At 37.2% G+C, this 20,641-nt stretch overlaps 1 non-coding gene across 1 annotated transcript; it reads right to left on the bottom strand.

Moving 5' to 3' along the window:
• Nucleotides 1-225: 225 nt before the first annotated feature.
• LOC136201579 (small nucleolar RNA R71) lies at nt 226-332 on the bottom strand. Its single transcript, XR_010673927.1, has one exon. It is a non-coding gene; the product is annotated as a small nucleolar RNA R71 (small nucleolar RNA).
• Between the last annotated feature and the right edge of the window lie 20,309 nt (nt 333-20,641).

The raw sequence follows: 20,641 nt of genomic DNA on the forward strand, positions 1-20,641 counted from the left end.
ACTAACGAAAATCCTAACACCCATTTAAGAAATTTCCTTGAAATTTGTGACACTTTTAAAATCCCAGATGTGACTGCAGAAGCAATCAAACTTCGCCTTTTTCCTTTCACTTTGAAGGATAGGGCTAAAGAATGGTTAACTTCTATGTCAGCCGCAACTTTTGCCACTTGGGAACAATTAGTCCAAGCGTTTTTATCAAAAAAATTTCCTTTAGCAAAAACCGCAAGAGTCATTAAAGAGTTAACATCTTTTTCTCAAAATGATAATGAAACTCTTTATGAGGCTTGGGAACGTTTTAAAGAACTTCAACGTTTATGCCCACACCACCAATTGCCCGCTGAACTTTTAATGCAAACATTTTATAATGGACTAAATCCTACAACTAGAGGTTCATTGGACGCTATGTCTGGAGGGTTATTCATGAAGAAAACATCTGCCCAAGCAAGAGAACTTTTGGAGGAAATGGCAATCAACAGTTGTATGTGGCCCGCGGAACGTGGACACGTACCAATAGTGAAACCATCATCCTCAGCAACATCATCAGTTAAAGGTATAGTGAATCTTGATCCAGTAGCGATGTTGCAAGCCCAATTTTCTGCCTTATCGCACAAAATTGATAGGTTTATGGCACCGTGTGATCCTAATGGTAACCCAATCCAAACAGATGTGGACTACGAAGGTATGAGTGAAATTGAACAGGTAAATTTTGTCCAAGGGCAAAACCAAAACAATAACCCTTATTCCAATACATATAATCCTGGATGGAGAAATCATCCTAACTTTAACTGGAGAGATAATAATAATAATACTAATGCTAATCAAAATCGTACTGCTAATTATCAAAATCAATCAAGAGATACGATTAGCACTTTATCTTCTAAAATCGACAAATTTATTGATGCTATGAGCGGAAAAATAAGTAATCACGACGATGGTTTTAAACGGATCGAGAATAAATTCGATCAGCTTATTAAAAACAAATCATCTAGCATCCATAATTTGGAGATTCAAATTGGACAACTCGCTAAATCAATTCCATCCCGCAAAGAGGGAAGTCTTCCAAGCCATACGAAAGAAAATCCGAAAGAGCATGTTAAGGCTATCACTCTTCGTTCAGGGAAAAATTACTTAGGCCCGGAAATGCCCGGAAATTCGACCTTACCTGGAACTGATTTACCAAAGCCCAAAGAAGATACTTTAAAACAAAAAGATGCACCAATTGACTCTAGTACAAAAACTTTTGTAGCCAAATCACCTTTTCCACACAAAGTCCGCAATAAGGACTATGATAAACAACTTTTAACATTTTTAGATAAACTTAAAAATTTGCATATTAATTTGACGTTTATGGATGCGATTACGCAAATTCCCAATTATGGTAAATTCCTCAAAGATTTAATTTCAAAGAAAATCAGTTGGGAAGGAATTTCATCCATTTCACTAACTGAAGATTGCAGTTCGATTGTGTCAAGCAATTTGCCCACTAAACTCAAAGATCCCGAATGTTTTACCATTCCGTGTAAATTGGGAGATATTGAATTTCCCAGTTGTCTCTGTGATTTAGGAGCAAGCATTAACTTGATGCCATTATCTATTTTTAATAAGTTAGGCTTAGAAGAAGATATCAAACGTACCAATATGGTTTTGCAATTAGCGGATCAAACCACTAAAAGACCATACGGTATAATCGAGGATGTTTTAGTTAAAGTTGACAAATTTATTTTTCCTACCGATTTCGTTATTTTAGATTTTGCTTATGATGTTAATTGTCCGCTAATCTTTGGTAGACCGTTCATGAACACGGGACGTGCTCTAGTTGATGTGTCGAAAGGGAAAGTAGTTTTAAGAATAGGAGATGATAAGATTGAGTTTGATATGAATCAAGCGATGAAATATCCTATGGAGGATTTCGCTTGTATGAAACTTGATTTAATTGAAGAATGTGTAAATGACATTGTTCAAAAAGAAGAAATAATAGAACCTATAATGAGTGAGGAACTAGAAGATAAGGACCCAGAACCTTTGATTCATGAAGATGGACCAGTTCCGCCTTCAATTATAGTTCCACCTAAATTAGAACTTAAAGAATTACCAAGTCATTTGAGGTATGCTTTCTTAGGCGAAGGCGATTCTCTACCTATAATTATCTCTAACAAATTAACACAAGTTCAAGAAGAGAAATTGAAAGAAGTTGTTAGAAATAGGATAGGAAGTATGGGTTGGCAAATTTCAGACTTAAAAGGTATTAATCCGAGTATCGTAATGCACAGAATTCACTTAGAAGAAGATAAGCCACCTAAAGCGGATAGGCAAAGACGCCTAAATCCCAATATGAAGGAAGTAGTCAAAAATGAGATTACTAAACTTCTGGACAATGGAATCATCTACCCTATCTCGGATAGTGAATGGGTTAGTCCAATCCATTGCGTACCTAAAAAGGGAGGCATAACTGTTGTAAGGAATGAAGAAGGTGAATTAATACCTACACGAACCACCACTGGTTGGAGGGTTTGTATAGATTATAGAAATCTAAATAAAGCAACTAGGAAAGATCATTTTCCTCTTCCTTTCATTGATCAAATGATCGAAAGGATAGCTGGTCACGCTTTCTACTGTTTTCTAGATGGTTACTCCGGATTCTTTCAAATATACATTTACCCGGATGACCAAGATAAAACAACCTTCACATGTCCTTACGGAACATTTGCATATAGGAGAATGCCCTTTGGTCTATGTAACGCACCTGCAACATTTCAACGTTGTATGACTGCGATTTTTAATGATTTCATTGAAGATATCATAGAAGTTTTTATGGACGATTTTTCAGTTTATGGAGATTCTTTTGATTCGTGCCTAAAAAACTTGGATAAAGTTCTGTGTAGGTGTGAAGAAACAAATTTGGTATTAAACTAGGAAAAATGTCATTTCATGGTTGATGAAGGAATTATTTTAGGTCACAAAATATCTGAAAAAGGATTAGAAGTGGATAGAGCAAAAACTTCAGTAATAGAAAAATTACCCCCTCCAACTACTGTTAAGGGAGTAAGATCATTTTTAGGACATGCCGGTTTTTACATAAGATTTATTAAGAATTTTTCTGTAATTTCCAAACCACTCACTAATCTACTCATTAAATATTCCACCTTTGATTTTAATGAAGATTGCGTTAAAGCTTTCGAAACATTAAAAACAGCTTTAGTCAGTGCACCTATTATTGCTAAACCCGATTGGGATTTACCATTTGAAATTATGTGTGATGCAAGTGATTTAGCTGTCGGATGTGTTTTAGGTCAAAGGAAGGATAAGAAACTTCATGTCATTTATTATGCAAGTCACACACTGTCCGGTGCACAATTAAACTACACCACAACTGAGAAAGAAATGTTAGCTGTAGTTTTTGCATGTGATAAGTTTAGGTCATACTTGTTAGGTTCGAAAGTTATTATTTATACTAATCATGCAGCATTAAGATATTTATTTGCTAAAAAGGATGCAAAACCGCGTCTAATTAGATGGGTTTTATTACAAGAATTTGATATAGAAATAAAAGACAAAAAGGGAGTAGAAAACCTTGTCGTCGATCATCTATCGAGACTTGAAGATGAGAACGGTCCTATAGGTGAAACTAACGGTATACGAGATGATTTCCCTGATGAACATCTCTATCAAATGAAAAGCGTCATGTCACCATGGTATGCAGATATTGCTAATTATCTTGCAGCCAATATTGTTCCAGAAGGATTAAATTTCCAACAAAAGAAGAAATTTTTCTTCAACATTAAACAGTATTTTTGGGAAGATCCTTTTTTGTTCAAGACTTGTGGTGACGGGATAATTAGGAGATGCGTTGGTGAAAATGAATATGAATCCATAATGTCGAAATGCCATTCTAGCTCTTATGGAGGACATAATGGAGCTAACAAGATAGCAGCTAGAATATTTGAATGTGGTTTCTTTTGGCCTACGATGTTTAAAGACGTCCGTTCATTTATTACTCGATGTGATAAGTGCCAAAGAACATGAAATCTAGGAAGGAAAGATGAGATGCCCCTCACAACCATATTAGAAGTTGAAGTCTTCGATATGTGGGGAATAGATTTCATGGGACCTTTTCCCCCTTCTTTCGGTAAAACTTACATATTAGTTGCCGTTGATTATGTTTCAAAGTGGGTTGAAGCAATTGCAACCCAGACGAACGATTCTAAAGTTGTCGTTAATTTTCTTGACGATATATTTTGTAGATTTGGTTGTCCAAGAGTCATCGTTAGTGATGGCGGTACTCATTTTATAAACCGAAGTTTTGAAACGCTTATGAAAAAATATGGAGTACGCCACCGCATGTCTATGCCATACCATCCTCAGTCAAATGGTCAGGCGGAGATATCAAATAGAGAACTCAAATGGATTCTAGAGAAAACAGTTTCATCCTCAAGAAAAGATTGGTCTTGTAAACTAAATAATGCGTTATGGGCATACCGTACTGCATTTAAAACACCAATAGGAATGACTCCATACCGCTTAGTGTATGGGAAGGCATGTCATTTGCCAGTCGAATTAGAACATAAAGCCTATTGGGCTATTAGGGAACTTAACTTTGATTTACGACAAGCAGGTAAGAAACGTTTGCTCGATTTAAATGAGTTAGATGAGTTGCGCCATCTATCTTACGAAAATGCAAAGATTTATAAAGAAAAAGTGAAAAAATGGCACGATGCCAAAATTAAAGTCAAACACTTTAATGTTGGGGATAAAGTGCTGTTATTTAATTCACGACTTCGTTTATTTCCAAGAAAACTTAAGTCCAGATGGATAGGACCATATTTAGTCGTCAAAACATTCGATTATGGTTCTTTAGAACTGGAAGGTCCTAACGGAGTTCGTTTTAAAGTTAATGGTAATCGATGTAAAATCTATTACGAAAATATTTCACAAATAGGAATTTCGTTCGTAACAAGATTATCTGACGTATAAATCACTCAGTTTTTCGATCACAGTTTATTTTGTTTTATTTCTTTTTATATTTTTGCTCATTTTCTTTTTATTTTATTTTATTTTATTTTTATTTTATTTTTTTTCATTTTATTTTTTTTCCAAATGCCATTTTTGTGATTAGATGACTTTATGTTATGATTTAAATGCATAAAATATGTTTATTTCATGATTTTAGATTAGATTTTAGGAAATTAGAGTGAAATTGAAGTTTCAGGCAATTCTCTGCCGAGAATTTGGAATTCTCAGCCGAGAATCCTATTTTTCAGAGTTGTCCAAATAGGTTAGGTTTTTTCTGAAGTTACCGAGAATAATAAATTCTCTACCGTGAATCAGGAAAAGGGTCACGACGCCTGATTTCCGCAAGGAAATCAGCGTGTCGCGATCGAGAATTTGGAATTCTCGGTCGCGACACGCGTTTTTCCTGCACAATCAGGTCTGAATCATCCTAAACCTTTAGACGAACCCTTTGACAAACGAAACCTTAAGTTTTTTCATTTCCGAAAGGTGTAATTTTATACCTTTTCATGATTAAAACAACACCTCTTTTCATCTTAAAATCTCATAAATTAGTCCTAGAAGATTCAAGTTCTGTTACAAATCTTTTCATCTTTGTCAGATTTCTGATTTCTTCAAACACCATTTTTCATTAAGTAACAGAAACCTTGTTTCTTTTAATTCTACACCATGCCTACCAAATACAAACCTTCAAGGCACAATGCTGCCTCAAGTAACAAATGCCCAGACTTATCCAAACGATATGGGGCGCCTTTTCCTATCTTCAATCACGATGAAGGTAGGCGTTACTGGAATCTCCGTTACAAATTCTTCACTGGAATGTTGTATATGGATGAATTTCTTAACACCCAACTTGACATTAGTGATGACATGAGCCGCTATATGGATCGCCTAGGGTGGACAAAATTCGCCAAAATGCGATTTCCAATAATAAGCGACTGGATACTCGAATTCTTTTGTACCGTTCGTTTCACTAACAAACGACGGGTACGTCTCAGTTTTCGTCGAGATGGCGAAATCTTCACTTTCGGCTATCCCGAGTTGCATGCTTGGTTTGGTTTTCCCCCAAGGGATACAATCAAACGTCATCCTGGGAAAGACATGACATCCACGGATATTTGGAGAATGCTCACCGGTTTTTGGTGATTCAATTCAAAACTCGCCTATAATCACTCCTTTCACCCCAACTCCATGTTGTATTTGCACAAATTCTTGTGTCACAGTTTATTCGGTCGCACATTTAGTTGTGTGTTCCGTGACATAGATCTTTATGTTCTTGGAGATATATTCCAGGGAAATGCAGTAGATTCTTTAAAGATTCTGATGGAGGGTCTTGTCGCCGCTTCTCGATCCAAGGATAAAAAGATTGGGTTCGGCAATATAATATGTGGAAAAATTCTTAGTACCAAGGGTACCATTGATGTTCCCTGGAGTGATGATGAATTCTTCCCGACGATAGATTATGAATTTCTCGAGCACGAAGGACTTGTGAAACGTGTCTTTCGCGCAGGGCCTCACTTTCTGTCTGCACCGGAACGTGAAACTTTCGTGCAGTTTCAGATTGATCGTATTAAGGCTAGAAATATCCCGCTTGATAGGGATGAATATATAGAGTAGTTTAGGTTTTTCATTTTATTTTGTATATATTTTTCTTATTTTTGTTATAATTTATTTGTTTGTTTTTAATTTTGTACATATATGATTCCATTAATAAATTCACTTTATTCAAATATTTCATCTTTGTTCATTTATTTTCTAATAGTTGCAAATATTGGTTAAATGACAATAATTAAATGTTTAGATTAGTCTAATAAGATTTCTTATTTAAACGCATAAATCAATTTTCACAAACTTAATTCATTTTAATACATTAGGTTTTTCCAATTCATTCAATTGATTAAATTCATGTATTTAATATATATTTATATGAACTTAATATGCACTTAATATGATTCTTTTAACTTGTATGCATAAATAAGCATTTAAGTTTCATTAATTCTTCATTTACCATTTATTTCACTTTAATTCAATTTATTAAGGTTAAACCTTTAGTTTTCCTTGCAATTAATGTCATTTATTTTAGTTTTTAAGTGCAGGGACACTTTATATTAAGTTCAGGAACCATTCCATCAACAAAATTGCACAAACCAAGTCAATCGGCATCAAAATAGCCAGTTTTGACCAATTCTCTACCGAGAATTAATAATTCTCGGTATGAGCAGCAAAAAACGGACCGATTTCAGGGCGAAAATTCCCTGAAAGTCGCGTGCCGCGGCCGCAGCTTTGCTATTCGCGGTCGCGACACGCGATTTATAGGCCTTTTGATTCCGATTTTTGACTCAATTTTTGCCTATTCCTATTCCTATTCTACCTATACATTTACCTAATCCCCCTATATAAACCTACCTCTTACACAAACCTCACATCACCTCTATTTTTACCCAATCCCTTACTCCTAACTCTTCCCCATAAACCTACTTTCACTCTTCCCAATTTATTCATTACCATTTCTTACTCTTTTCCATTCAATCACTTCCAATTACAACCCCCACACTCATCTTCAAACTTTGTTCTTTCTCTCAATTCCTTTTTCTTCTTCTTCTTCTTCTCAAACCCTAAACACCATTACCATGGTAAGAACTAAGCGTGTTGGTAACAAGCCCGCTATTACGAAAGCTAATCACCTTCGGGTTCAATATGGAGCTTATTTCGACATCGCTTCGGAGGAGGAAGCCGCCCGTTTCAAACATTTTTCACAAGCCGATCGCCAATTTGTGGACATGCACTTCCTAGACTTCCATTCGGTAAGAGCATTGAATTTCTCTACTAGAATTGATGCTTTTATTGAGGCGTTGGGTTGGCAAGAATTCGTTAATATGCGTTTTCCGCGTATTAATGAATATGTGGTGGAATTTTTGGTCACTTTGACCATGAACAAGAAGAAAACCTCAATCTCTTTTAGGAATAATGGTACCACTTACACCATTGATTATGAAGCAATGGGAAACATGTTTGGTTTCGCTACTTCTGATTTTTATGATAAGCCTAAGGATTTTGATAATGATGCTGTTTGGAAAACTCTTTCGAACCAAGACTATTTTAATTCGAAAAACACCTCAAGCAAGTTGATTAAGGACAACTGTGTGTTCTTCTTTCACAAATTTTTGAGTTTCTCCTTGTTTGGGCGTGTTGAGAATTCAAAGATTCAGGTTTGGGATTTGTATGTTTTGGATAGTTTGTTTAAAGGCTTGCGGATTGATAGCATTGGTATGTTGTTTGATAATTTGTTCCGTGCTTCGAGGGCTACTACCATTCAGATCCCTCTTTGTAATTTTATCACCGCTATTGTGTTGGGAGCGCGGGGTGAATTGGCGGATTTTGACATCTCCACCTACCGTGGGTATGTTCCACTCTTGGACATCTCAGCTCTTGAACGGGCTCATTTATTGCTTCTGCAAGGTCCCCCCATCTTTATTTCGTATGCCTCCCGTATTGCCCACCTTCGTGGCACTATGAGTGGTGGCGCTTCAAGTTCTCAATTTGTAGGTACCGAAGGCGGCGGAGAGGCGGAAGGAGAGGAGGATGAACCCCAAGCTCAACCACAACCCCAAGCACCTCAAGCGGATGATTCGGTGGATTTGCGGAGGATTTTGAACCAAATCAATTCCAACAATCGTCAAATGAACTTAAGAATTGATGATTTGGTCGAAAACAACATGGTGATGAATGACAATCTCAATCTTTTGAGGCGTGAGCATAGATCGACTCGGCATCGGATGCTTTCCTTTTTCCGACGCCAAAATGTGGAGACTTCACCTACACCTCCAGATTCCCCGCCTCAAGCATATGTTGTTTTCTTTATTTTTATTTTTATTTTTATCTTGTTATAATTTGGTACAATTTTAATTTTACTATGTTTGGTACAATTTTCAATTTTTAATTTTATGTTGAATGTTTCATTTGCTTCAATTTCTATCTTTATTATCGTATGCCTTATTTCGTATTTAATTTTTATGTTTTCTCAATTTTTGCACCAATGAGGACATGGTCCAATTTAAGTGTGGGAGGAGATATACATATATCATTTACACTATACGAAAAAAATGCAACGAAAATATTATTTAACAAAACGAAAAAATGCAACACTAATATATTGCAAAACATTTTTCATATGTTCATAAAATTAACCATAAGTTAATATGATTATTTGTTTAGGTTATCTTTATCGTTAGAAAAAATATTTCTATACGGGTAATATTTTCAAATTTTTCACAAATCTCCGATACGATTTTAAGTAAAAACGTCTCGAGTGAATGTATTTTAAGTAAATAAATTCTTTATTTTTAAATCTCTATTTTTATATCATGAAATTCATGATACAATAAATCTTATTTTAAATTTTCAATTAGGTTTATAGGCATTAAATTGAACTAACATTTTTAGCTCGGTTTGATTTCGTCTTACATTAACACCAATTGAAGTTTTTAAGGAAACTTTAGCCATAATACATGTTGAATTTTAAGTCAATATAGGATGAATGTGCTATTTTCTTTTTTCCCAAGTTACAATTTTAATTTTATAATTCATATTAATTAATCAATTAGTTGAATTCTTAACTTTTGGCCATGATTGAGACCAACCTTATCACAATCGAGGTATGAAAGGGAAGAAAATTAAGTACCGTTTACTTTCGGCCACGGTTGCGACCACCCTTATCACAATCGAGGTATGGAAGGAACGTCAAAAGCAATAACAAAAAATAAGCGTGTTTAAGTTTAAAGTAACGATTGCGTCCACCCATGGCATAGTCGGTACCTCTTAAGCAAACACAAAGCAATAAAATACGTATAAAGTTACGATCAAGACCACCCTTATCTCGGGCGTAACTAAGCAAGTAATTAACCTAAGTACTTATTTTAAATTTAATATATTTCATATATTAGTTTAGGTTTGGGAAAGGAAATTTTGTGCTTTGAAATGCCTTGAGACGAAAGACTCAATAACATGCGTGCTTATATCGTCCCGAATGCTTCAATTCAAAATTGGAAATACAAGACGAATGATATATCGTATATTATACTAAGTTAATTTGATATTTTGCGTATAAATTTACCGTGCGAAGTAAGTCTTTTCGGCTTAACTAATTTAAAAGGTAATACCAAGATATATGTTTTATTTTTATAAAGAGATTAGTTAAAGAATAAATTCAGAGAAATTTTGCTCGGGACTAGCAAAAGATTAAGTGTGGAGATTTGTTAAGCCCAAAATATACCCAAAATATCATCAATGATTACATCAATATTGCTACGAATTTATGCTATTTATAACTGTTTAGAAAGCTTTTACTCTCGAATATGTTTCTTTCTTGTAAGGTACATAAATATTTGGTAAAATCCAAATAGGAATCAAAAGAGCTCAAAAACAGAAGAACAACCCTACAAAAGGAGTCGAAGACGACAGAAATTAAAAACGCCAAGTCGAGGACGAGAATAAAAGCCGAAGAAGTGAAAAACGTTCCGTGCCGCAACCGCGGCCCCCAAATTCTCGGTTGCGACACGCGTTCTTCAACTTCTCCTTCCCTTCGTTCGAAGACCAATTGATGCTCCCCCATTCTCGGTAGAGAATTAAATATTCTCGGTACGAGCAGGAGTCTGTAGAAGCCTAATTGCACACTTTCGTTTTCGACGAAACGCGATTGTTTGGGTGGATAAAGACGTCCTTTCACAACGGATACGATTCTTCACAACGGACGCGACACTTCAATCAAGACTCTTTAACATCTATAAATAAAGAGTTGATGGAGAGTTGAAGATATGTAGAAAAAAGAGATTAGTATAGAATTTATGCAGAAATTCCGAGTCAAGTGATTCAGAAGTTAGATTTCGATTCTGTAAAAAGCAATATGCTGTACACACATTGTTTATTCAATAATAACAAGTTCAGTAGCGTTTAGACATTGTTCCAATTTAGTTTTCATTTTGGTAGTAGACCGACCAAGTCTCTATTACGAAGATTCAACGAGAAGATTGAGTAGAGGATCCGCCCCTGAGCCTGACAAACTCTAACGAAACCCAAGGAAAGGATTGACAACCCGTTCACTTGCAAGTCGTCGAATGTTTCCATGCTCCGTGTTCTCTGTAAACTTGTATCAATTTATATTTCATCTAATAAAGTCCGTTCTATTAGATAGATTTTTATGCAGCACTTTGGTAAAGGATCCGAAGTGGATGCTGGTGTTTTCATTAAAACGTATTTAATTCAAAATCTTTACAAGGAAACTTTGTTGAACACTTAGGCAAATTATTATCTCGAAAGAGTTTTAATTTGATTAAGGGCAATTATCCCGGATAGGGTTTTGTCATGTTCAAAGCCTAATAATTAGAGGTTCCGTCATTTATTTCATCTTTATAATTCATACAAAGTTTAAGGTTGTTTTCTTTGCTTAATGCAAACAAATACATTTGTTTACTTTTCTAAAAAGTACTAAACGTTCCTATCTTGCAAATTCATTCTTAAATCAGAATATTTTCTAACATTTTCATATTCTAATCTAATTCTCACTCTAGCAATTTCAAAACCAAAACCGATTAAACAATTTTCCATATTATAAACCTTAGAAGTAAATTTAACCGATTATAAATAAGTTTTGTTTGAAAAAACGTTCCCTGTGGGATCGATATCTTTTATTACTACAAGCGTATACCGTGCACTTGCAGAAACCGCTCAACACATAGTCATACACATCAGCCTAATCTGTCAAACTTATCTATTTTTGTTTTTTTTTTCTAATTTTTTTAATTTAAAAATCTATTTATTATTAAGGGATAAGCACCGAATTTCACTCTAATGTTTTTGTTGGATTGTGAATCCCTTTATTTTCTATTAATCATGAAATGGGTATTTATACAATAGTATGATTCCTATAATTATGCTAGAGGTAATTATAATAGGAAATACAATACAATTATGGTATAATTCCTATAATTATGCTAGAGGTAATTATAATAGGAAATACAATAAAGAGAGAATATTAACATATATAACAATATCTAACACACCCCCGTAGTCGAAACGGGAGGAGGACGCACGTTGAGACTAGCCCGAAAATCATCAAACAATACAGAAGGAAGGCCTTGGTGAAGATGTCCGCAAGTTGATGTTGAGAAGGAACATGAAGAACTCGAACCTCGCTTTTGGCGACTTTTTCCCGTACAAAATGTATATCCATCTCGACATGTTTGGTCCGCTGGTGCTGAACAGGATTCTCGGACAAATAAACGGCACTGACATTATCACAATAAACCAAAGTGGACTTACGAATGGGACAGTGAAGTTCGAGTAGGAGATTTCGAATCCAATAAGTTTCGGAGACAACATTTGCGACGCCCCTATACTCGGCTCCGGCACTCGAGCGAGAGAGGGTTGGTTGCCTCTTGGCGGACCGGGAGATGAGATTGTCCCCAAGAAAAATACAATAACTAGAGGTGGAACGTCGGGTATCCGGACAACCTCCCCAATCGGCATCAGTGTAAGAGACCAATGAACCAAGAGATGATGGAGTGAGAGTAAGACCGAGATCCAATGTACCTTTGATATACCGAAGAATGCGCTTTATGGCTGCCATATGCTGTGTTTTTGGATCATGCATGAATAAGCACACTTGCTGAACCGCATAGGATATATCGGGACGAGTAAGAGTCAAGTACTGTAAGGCGCCTGCTAGGATTCGGTATTCCGAAGGGTCATGATATGAGGATCCGGAGGAGATGCTAAGCTTCTGTTTGGTGTCAACCGGAGTGGCACAAGGATTCGAAGAGCTGAGACCAGCTTTCTCTATAATTTCTGAAGCATATTTCCTTTGAGAAAGGAAGAGAGAGCCAGGTGAGCGAGTGACAGAGATCCCTAGGAAGTAGTTCAACGGCCCTAAATCTTTCATGGCAAATTCATTACTCAATTTAGTGATGATGGAGGAACGCAATTTATCAGATGAGGCCGTTAGAACAATATCATCAACATAAAGAAGCAAATAAGAAATCTCCGTGCCTTGGTGAAACACAAAAAGTGAGTGATCAGACATACTATGAGCAAAACCCAAAGTAGAGAGAAAGGTTGCAAACCGTTGATACCAAGCCCAATGGGCCTACTTGAGACCATATAGAGATTTTTGGAGCAAACATACATAATCAGGTCTAGTAGGATCTCGAAACCCCAAAGGTTGATGCATGTATACAGTCTCATGAAGGTCACCATGTAGGAAGGCATTTTTGACGTCGAGTTGGTGAAGACCCCAATTTTTAGAAAGAGCAATGCTTAGAACTGCTCGAATAGTGGCTGGCTTCACAACTGGACTGAAAGTTTCCCCGCAATCAACCCCCACCAATTGATTTGCTCCATTGCCAACCAAGCGGGCCTTATATCGCTCAAAAGAGCCATCAACATTGATCTTATGCCTGAAAATCCACCAACTTCGCAAAATATTAGCATTAGGAGGACGGGGTACAAGGACCCACATCTTATTTTTAATAAGAGCATCAAATTCCTCGGTCATGGAATTCCGCCAATTGGGATCACGCAATGCAACAGAAGGGTTAGAAGGAAGAGGAGAGATGGTGGTGGAAACATGAAGGTTTAATTTTCGAATAGGCTTAAAAATGTCGTCTTGGGCACGTGTCCGCATGGTGTGGGTAGGGGGAGCTGCTGGCGGGCTCGGGGTAATGTTTGGTGGTGTAAGAGGGGGAGTTAGCGGGTTCATGTTTAATGGGGGAAGAGGTGCTGATGGGCCAGGAGAGATGGACCCGAGAGGAGAGGGAGGTAAATGGGGGGTAGAAGATTGGTGTGGCAGGCTTGGGCCCGGAGATGGAGCTGGGCGGAGAGATGGAGCTGGGCCGAGAGGCGGGTAGGGCGGTGGAGGTGATATGGGTTGGGTTGGTAGTGGGGCGTTGGGCCGGGTAGGTGGTGTCGGGTGGGCTGGCGGGTTAAGAAAAGAGGAGGGTGAAAGGGAGGGATGAGAGGTAGGTGTAGTCAAAGAGTGGAAGGGATTAGGTTGGGTAAAAGGAAAGGTATTTTCATCAAAAATAACGTGTCTGCAGAGAATGATCTTCTTTGTGGAGATGTCATAACACTTGTATCCGCGATGATTTGATGGAAAACCTAAGAAGACGCAAGGAGAGGAACGGGCTTGTAATTTAGTACGAGAGGTGGAGGGAATGAGCAGAAAACAGAGACAACCAAAGATACGAAGATGAGAATAGGTGGGTTGACGTTGATAGAGGACTTGAGTGGGGGATAGATAACCAAGAATTTAGAGTGGGAGGATGTTTAGAACATATGTAGTATGAGAAAGAGCATGGTGCCAAAAGTTAAGAGGGATAGATGAGTGCGTGAGAATAGTACGCATGACATTATTAATTGTTCGAATTGTGCGTTCGGCTTTGCTATTTTGTGGAGAGGTGTGAGGACAAGAAAAACGAAATTGCATACCATGTAGAGTGCAAAACTCATGAAATTGAGAGTTATTATATTCACCACCATTATCACATTGGAATGTTTTGATGTCTTTTTCAAATTGAGTACGCACAAAATTACGAAAAGACAGAAAGACGGAATAGACTTGAGATTTTTGTGCAAGAGCAAAAGTCCATAAGAAATTGGTGCAGTCATCCAGAAATAGCACATAATATTTATGACCACTAGAACTTAAAGTGGGAGATGTCCAAACATCACTGTGCACAATATCAAAAGGCATACTTGAGACATTAGTAGAGGAATAAAATGGAAGTTTGACTTGTTTTCCAGAAATACAAGAATGACAAATAGAATCAATTGATGAACCATTACAAGAAATTAAATTATTATTCCGAAGAGAATTTAAAACTGTGGGCCCTGGATGACCCAAACGATTGTGCCAAATATTACTAGAGAAGGCAGAAAAATCATAAGATAAAGTTGGTGATGTAGTCGACGAGACAGGATAAAGATCGCTAGCACTATTACATCTCATGATATGCCTCCCCGTGTGCAAGTCCTTCACAGAGAAACCAAAAGGATCAAACTCAACAGACACATTATTATCAACAGTAAATTTGCGGACAGAGATAAGGTTTTTAATTAATTTGGGTGCATGTAAAACGTTGGATAGATGTAGAGGTTTGGAGCTAGGATTTAAGCATGCATTACCTGAGCCAACAACCGGAATGGAATGACCACTACCAACAATAATATTAGAATTGGTGCTCTTATTAAAGTAAGATGTGAGTGTACCTACATACGTCGTCATGTGCGACGTAGCGCCAGTGTCCATGTGCCACACCTCCGAAGGTGGTTGAATAGTCAAAGTATGCATGGCCTGCTCAATGTTGGTCGGGTAATATTCATAGCCCATATGGGCTTATTGAGGACTCGGGCCCAGCAGCCCGGCTTGAGGAGATGCGGCCATGGGAGAGGGCGGGGCTGGACAATGCACTTGGGGATGGGCCTGCTGCCAAATGGGGTAGGGGCATGGAGGAGCGGCCCATGTAGGTGAAGAGGCCCACAGAGGATAAGCCCAAGAGGAGGGCGCCGGCTTCCAAGAGGACAGATGTTGCTGCCATGGCCGAGAGGTGTGTTTGCCCGCACCACTGCGCTGGAATCTGCCGCGGAGATGCCGGATGGTAAGAAGTCGGTGGGGAGGAGTTGCCCGCAGGGGGGGGGGGGCTGTTTACAACGTTAAGGGCAGCGGCGTTGGGTTGAATGGCCGTTTTCTTGTTCCGAGCGGATTCCTCAAGAGTAAGCATCGAACGTGCTTTGTTGAATTGGGGTAGAGGCTCAAGGTGTCGAATCTGAGTACCGACATTATCATAAGCATCGGTGAGCCCCGAAATTAATTGTAGCACCAACCGATCATTGGAAACCGGGGATCCAACGTTGCTCAATTGATCGGAAAGAGACTTTAAGTGTTGGCAATACGAGCTCACATCGGAGAACGTATCCATTTTCACATTAGAAAACTCTTGTTCGAGATATAACACTCTAGAATTTTTGTTGTCATGAAAAAATTCGTCCAAACGAGTCCAAGCTTGAGCGGCGGCGGCGTCGGGAACAAGAATACTGTTAAGCAAGCTTCGCGATATGGATCCATAAATCCATTGTTTAACAATTGCGTCGATGCGAGCCCATAAGCCGGGATCCTTTGTTTTCATAACCGAAGAAGAATTTTCAGATTTGTCATCGGTGGATAGGATAATATGGTCGAGAACTTGAAAGGCGGTAGCATGAATTTTGAAGAGTTCGGACCAGGTAATGTATTGGCTAGTGGTAGATTCAAGTGGTTCTTTAATGAAGGTGGAGATATTTGATATGGTGAGGGCGGGGTGAGGGGGGGAGGGGTGGCCTTATTAGTCATGGTGGAACGGATGTGAGGGGAGAGAAAACAGCGCCGGTAGAGGGAGGGAGGATCTCCGGCAGCGAGGGGAGAGACCCGGCTGGAAAAGAGAAGAAAAAGGGGGAGGCAGGATCGGCAATTTAGGGTTTAGAAAGAGAGAATGGCTCTTGATACCATGTTGGATTGTGAATCCATTGATTTTCTATTAATCATGAAAGGGGTATTTATACAATAGTATGATTCCTATAATTATGCTAGAGGTAATTATAATAGGAAATACAATACAATTATGGTATAATTCCTATAATTATGCTAGAGGTAATTATAATAGGAAATACAATAAAGAGAGAATATTAACATATATAACAATATCTAACAGTTTTCAGTAAGTGTAAAATTAGCCCTAAGATATGAAATTGTCCAAACATGATATCCGACATTTCAAACATGAATTACGTGTATGATATTTAATATGTCACTAATATTGTTAGAAAAAACTTGTTAAAATATTACTAACGACTAAGTGTGTCAAATACAAGTTAGTCTAGAATATTTACTATATTACATATATAGTTACAAATAATCAACCAAAAATGTACCAAAGTGCTTTATTTTGTGGATAAACTTGTTTGAAATGTCTAATGTGATGGTTAAATAACACTATAACCGGCTTTTTCAAATTTTTGTTAACGTAGAGCTAAAATTGATTTTGCTTGAAAACGTTATAATTCAATTTAAATCATTTCCGGCATTAGAGCTAAATTTGGACTTCGTAAAAAATGTTAGGTTTAAATTTGATTCTTATCCCATTTATTATTTACACTAATTGCACTTTCTATAGAACTTTTAGAACCAATTTCAAACAATTATTAAAATAACATTTTAAGAATTTATATTAAAAACTAATTTGAAGGCTTCAATTTCGTTAAAAAATTTATTAATTGGAACACTGAAAAATTTGGTAAAGCAAAATAAAAGTTCGATTAGCTTTAAAATTATCTCTAAAATTCTTGCACATAGGCTGGCTCAGATTGCTGAAGATATTGTCTCTGCGAATCAATTTGGGTTTATTCGAGGCAAGAATATTCACCAATGCAACGCAGTTGCTTCGGAAGGCGTGAATATCCTACAGAAGAAATGCTTTGGGGGAAATATGTGTATGAAGATTGATATTGGAAAAGCATTTGACACACTCGACTGGAATCTTTTACTGGCCAGTGTTAAAGGCTTTTGAGTCTTCTCTATGGTTCCGCGATTGGATCCTCAACATTCTGTCATCTGCCAAAAATTTAATTTTGACTGGCAGTAGAGTAAACGGTTATTTCGCTTGCTCTCGTGGGGGTAAGACAGGGAGACCCTCTTTCTCTGATCCTATTTAGTATAGCTGAACATTTTTTTAGTCGACGCATTGCATTACACGCCTTGTTGATCTTGGTCAATTTGACCCAATGTGGTCTACTCTAGAAATCATAATATGTCAACATATTTGCTATATGCGGATGCAATTCGATTGTTTTGTAAGGCAACACTCTCTAATGTTTGGGTTATTGCTGGACCGTTTGATTTCTATGGCATTGTCTCGGGTCAGATTGTGAACTGGCATAAGTCTGAATTGTATTTTGGGAAGCATATCAGTCCACACCGTATAGGTCGCCTTGCACAGGTCACTGGCGTTAGGATTGGCCAACTTCCGTTCCATTATTTGTGGAGGCACCATGAGCTTCTTACCTCAGCGACATTGCTGATAAAGTCACTGGTATGTTCTCAAAATGGAAGGGAAATGTGATGTCTATGGCTGGACGGCTGACTTTAATAAAGGCAGTGATCACTGGTTCTTTAACACACTCATTGATAGTTTATAAATGGTTGTCGAGCCTGCTAAACCATTTAAATAGAAGTATCAGGAACTTCATTTGGCCGGGTTCAATTATAGGATGGAAATTACTAACTCCACCTTGGACGAAATGCCTATCTTCGATTAAAGAGGGGGGCCTAGGGATCAAGCGTCTAGACGTCTTAAATTTGGCACTTATTGGGAAGATTGCTTGAGGTCTCATATCTGACAATTCACTGTGTTATAGGCGCCTATATGCTCTCGATTTCTAAACTTGATAGGCATTCACAGAACGATGCACTTAAGGTCCTCAGTTTAGCATTCGAAACTCGTCCGTGAGAATTCCAAATGGCAGCTCGGGGAACGATCAGATTTATTCTTTTGGACGTCGGAATGGCTCATTCCAACAGTAGCAGATCCGCTTGAAATCCCTCTTCCTAATAGAGCACGACTGTCGGAAAAGGTTACTGATTTTCGAACGAATGGTACTTGGGATTTTCTACCTGCTCTCCCGCATGAGGTTGAGTTAGCCATGCAGTCTCTTTGCGGTAGTAGGGATTTAGTTGATGTTTGCTTTTGGTGTGATGGTCGTTTCTTTGTATTTTATCTTTGGTTACTGCAACCCATGGTTGTTCATCCTATCAGTTTTATTTGGCAATCATATATTCCCCTCTCGCATTCTTTCATTTGCTGGCGAGCCTTTAGGGGTTCCATACCGACACATGACCTTTTGCAAGCACGAGGTTTGCCCATAGTGTCCCGTTGTTGTTTCTGCCAGAGTCAGGTGGAGTCTATTGATCATATTATGGTAGAATATGCTTTTCCTTATCAAATCTGTAAGAGCATTTCGGCTTTGTTTGGTTGTCGTTTGACTATGGTGCATACCCTTCAAGATATCCTACTTCAGGCCATCAGTTTCTGGTTCAGCTCGCATATTCTAGCTTTAATTTGTGGCGTAGTGCCATTGTTCATGGGGTTTAGGTCATCTGGCAGGCACGAAATGGGAATTTATTTAACAATGTGGTCCCGAATAATCATGTATCTCTTGGGTTACTTTGGAATCAAATCTTGAACGGGTCAAGGCCATCTGAGGTCTTCGGGTCATGAATCATGATATCGCTTTCTAATAAAAGCCCAGATGACTTAATACCATATCAGATGTCCCCCTAGTTAAATTATGAAATGCCTTTAGGTTCTCCGTGAATGACATGCGGAGTGTTCCTTTTGCACAAATAATGTCATCGTCATCATTACAGAGCCGTCATATTTAAAGACTCGTAATAATGACTGGCGTGTTTGCTTATTTTCCCAAGATAGATGTTTGAGCTTCTTATGCCTTTGATCTTATAAATCATTCCCATTCTCCAAGAGCTCGCCTTTTCCGATCAAGGATTTAATATCTCAATTTGAAATATTAACCTTATAAGGGTGAATCAATAAAATATAAATTTATCAAAAACTGAAATACTTATTTTTCCTATTTAATATTTGGCGAGCATGTTGGTGAACAAATTTTTATCAAATTTTTTAATTGCAAAAATATTTCTAACACTTATAGTTATGAACAATTTTAACCTAACGCCTAAAATGATTTTATATTGTGCAGCCAAGAACAATTTTACTTCTAATATTGGCAAGTTGGGTTATTATGAAACACAAATATTTTATTTTTCTTATTGTCCACCAATTGCATATCATTTGGTTCTGAAAAAAGATTTTATATTTTTTTGTGATTTAATAATAAATTGAAGATTAATGTTTATAAATTCAATAAAGTATTTGAATTTTTTGCCCCAACTCGTACAAAAGGAATTATTTTTTTTTATTCATGTCTAACTATATGTTTGTATCTGTTACTAATTAGTGATAAAAAACACGTTCATGTAAAGTGTATAGGATAAGATTCATGATCGAGAAACAAGTTTCATGAATTATTACTTAAATTGACCTAACGTATCAACGTGAGGGATAAAGTTACTCTTGCCTGCCAACAGTTAGAGATAAAATTTGACTCCCAATGTTAGGACTAAAATTATAAAGCTTTCAAGTGTTAGAGATATTAATCATCAAGGTTCCAATTAATTAACAAATTATAATTTTGTACCAGTTACAACTCTTTATGAAAAAAAATACTTAAAATATTAATAAAACATAAGGGTGATTTTCAACAAAATATAAATACTACTACTTAGAACAACTGGCACACCAAAACAATCAGCTCTAAAAGTTTGAATCCAAGAGGTTTTGAGGATGGGTCTTTCAAGTGTTAGAGATATTAATGATCAAGATGCCAATTAATAAATTATAACTTCAGATTCTTTAAGATAAAAAATCCTTAGAATATCAATAAAGCATAGGATGATTTTTAACCAAATATAAATACTGCCACATACAGGAACTGTCACACCTAAACAAGCAGCTCTAAAAGTTTGAATACAACG

The sequence above is a fragment of the Euphorbia lathyris genome, chromosome 7 (genome assembly GCF_963576675.1).
Source record: "Euphorbia lathyris chromosome 7, ddEupLath1.1, whole genome shotgun sequence".
In the NCBI taxonomy this organism is placed as follows: Eukaryota; Viridiplantae; Streptophyta; class Magnoliopsida; order Malpighiales; family Euphorbiaceae; genus Euphorbia; species Euphorbia lathyris.